The following is a 3,173-nucleotide window of genomic DNA, read 5'->3' on the forward strand; positions in this document are numbered from 1 at the left end:
ATATATATATATATATATATATATATATATAAATAAGGATTCAAATAGAATCGGGTGCTTGAACTCACTTTTACTTTTTACTTTCTTTATTCTTCATCCTTACTTTATCTTCGGTCCTCCCCCAACTACCCTCTTCTCTAAGCCTAGTATAATAAAATATCACCTAGTCTATCAAAGAACCAGTCTAGCAGACTCCTATCTCACCCGGGTCACTGACCTTAGATATCATATTGCACCCTTTTTCAAACTATATTCTAATGCCCACAACGGTCAACTTTGTTGGTCATTCTCCCATTTCATAGTTAGCCGAGACAGACGTCAACTCCGTCCCTGCCTGGGATATTCTTTTCTTTGTAAAATTACGTTTCATCGGATGATTACGGTTTTTCGTAATGAAGTAATATATTTAAAAATGCGTAAGAAACAGCTGTAATGAGCTGACATTTATCTATCGTCGTCTGTTATTATTCATTTGATTATATATATATATATATATATATATATATATATAATAATTTTCCAGAGGATGTAGCAACCGTTACATGAAATCTAACGAGATTCTAAGGATTTAATGATAGTTACGTATGTGTTTTTTCGTGTTTTGTTCGAATGGTAACCACTCCTAAAGAAGTGCCAAATGTCTAAATCCAATGGACCAGTCACTGGATAAGTTTGGCACAGAAATGTTAACATAGAGTGGTGAATAAATCGATATATCGAGTTTGAAGTCTCTGTCTCTTTTGAATATGAAAATTTAAAAGTTAAAAACCTTATAATATATATATATATATATATGTGTGTGTGTGTGTGTGTGTGTGTGTGTGTGTATAAAATATATATATGAGCGTGTATACACACACACACACACACACATATATATATATACATATATATATGGATATTTATGTATGTACATTATATGTATACATAAACACACACATTATTGGTGTGTCGGCATGTCGCAAGTTCTCTATTCTGACAACAATAACAACAACAACAGAATCTGTTTAAGGTTACATACCCACATTCCGATACGACTCTGCTTCCCCATGATAATAACAAAAAATACTTCACGTGTTCATGTGCTGTGTTGCGTATCTATGCATCTCTGCTAATCAGGAGGACCATATATGTCGAATCAGGTCTTAGATTTGTTGGGATTAAGGATTACATGGATTTACACAATCATAATTATAGTGCATAGCACGGTCATCGTTTAGTTTTATTCGTGTAGATATGCGGTGGTCGTGAGCTTTATATGCGTTGGCATGAGTTTACACAACATAACATAACTCAGTCAGTATCACTTGAACTTGAGAGAGTGTATCTCGAATATTCAACACGCCTATATATACACATGCATTTATACGTACATAAACATACATATAGGTACATACAGACACGCATGCACACACACTCATACATAAACAGATCATTTAGAAGCGTTATGTACCCGTTATAATATCGTCAATGAAAACATTTCAATTATTCATTAATTTCCATAATGATAATAATAATAATAATCCTTTCTACTATAGGCACACAACCTGGATTTTGTGGGGAGGGGGACAATCGATCACATCGACTCCAGTACTCAACTGGTACTTAATTTATCGACCCCAAAAGGATGAAAGGCTAAGTTGACCTCGACAGAATTTGAACTCAGAACGTAGCGACGGCGAAATATCGCTAAGCATTTTGCCCGGCACGCTAACGATTCTGCCAACTCACGGCCTTTAATAATCCTTTCTATTATAGGTACAAGGCCTGAAATTTGAGGGGAGGGGTAAGTCGATTACATCGATTCCATTGCGTAACTGGTGCTTATTTAATCGATCCCGAAAAGATGAAAGGCAAAGTCAACCTCGGCGGAATTCGGACTCCGTAGCGGCAGACGAAATACCGCTAAGCATTTAGCCCGGCCTACTAACGATTCTGCCAGCTCGCCACCTTAATAATAATAATAATAATAATAATAATAATAATAATAATAATAATAATAATAATAATAATAATCCTTTTTACTATAGGCACACAGCCTGAATTTTGTGGAGAGGGGGTAGAGGATTACATCGACTACAGTACTCAACTGGTACTTAATTTATTGACCTCGAAAGGATGAAAGGCAAAGTCGACCTCGGCGGAATTTGAACTCAGAACGCAGCGACGGACGAAATGCCGTTAAGCCTTTTGCCTGGCATGCTGATGATTCTGACAGCTCGCTGCCTTAATAATAATAATAATAATAATAATAATAATAATAATAATATGTGAAAATAGTAGTAATAATAATTACTTCAATTTTATTTTGTGGGAACATGTAAAGTATAATTAATTAAATCTCATTGAAATAGAGGGATTGGTGTCGTTAACTGATGTGCTTCCATGTGTAGCTAAAAAATCAATTACAAAAACTACTTTTATAACTTAACAATCAGATCAGAAAGTATGTACTGAATAAGTTTGTCCATAGGTAAGTTGGATTAGATCTCTGGGATGGTGAATTAACGAAAGACAACAAAAACAGTAACACTAGCCACCCTGTAAAGGGTTAAAAATAACAGCTAGTCGTTCGACCTACTACCCTACGTATCTCAGGTCTGTTAACCGTTCAGGGCTGACCTGAAGGGCTACACAATAAAAGCAGCATATTATGTACGAGGGTCAGTACTAGAGATGACCACCACCACCACCAACAACAACAACAACAACAACAATAACAGAATCGGTAACAACAGGGGTTTGTGTTAGGACAGGCATAAGGTTATCGTTATGAAGAAAAACTAGGTAAATCTCGACTTACCGCTATTTATTTGTGTTTCTTTACTGTTGACAGTCTGTTAAAATTACCGTTTGCAATACAGCCCCACCTACCCTATACCGCTCAATCTTTCTTTCTTCCTCCCTTTCTTCATTCCTATTTTTTCCTTTCTTCCTTTCTTTATATCTTTCTTTCTTTCTTTCTTTATTTATTTCTTTCTTTCTTTCTTTCTTTCTTTCTTTCTGTCTGTCTGTCTCTCTGTGCCTCTCTCTGTCTTTCTATGTCACTGCACCTCTAACTTTTTTTTTTTACTCTCTTCCACTTTCTCGCTCGGCTAAAGTTACCGTTTGGAATAAAGCCTCCACCTACACCTCACAACTTTTTTCTTTCTCCACCCCATCTCTCTCTCTCT

The 3,173-nt window shown here is 35.9% G+C and overlaps 1 protein-coding gene across 2 annotated transcripts in view; it reads right to left on the bottom strand.

Annotated features, from left to right (window-relative positions):
- LOC106875818 (transcriptional regulator ovo) overlaps positions 1–3,122 on the bottom strand; it is a 99,238-nt gene extending 96,116 nt beyond the window's left edge. Inside the window, exon 1 of one of the 2 annotated variants that reach the window (XM_052976543.1) lies at positions 2,804–3,122. The gene's annotated coding sequence lies outside the window, so the exon portion shown is untranslated. Of the gene's footprint in view, positions 1–1,021; positions 1,840–2,803 lie in introns of those variants that run through there. The other variant, XM_052976544.1, reaches the window with a different exon arrangement.
- Between the last annotated feature and the right edge of the window lie 51 nt (positions 3,123–3,173).

Source organism: Octopus bimaculoides, chromosome 25 (genome assembly GCF_001194135.2).
Source record: "Octopus bimaculoides isolate UCB-OBI-ISO-001 chromosome 25, ASM119413v2, whole genome shotgun sequence".
NCBI lineage: Eukaryota > Metazoa > Mollusca > Cephalopoda > Octopoda > Octopodidae > Octopus > Octopus bimaculoides.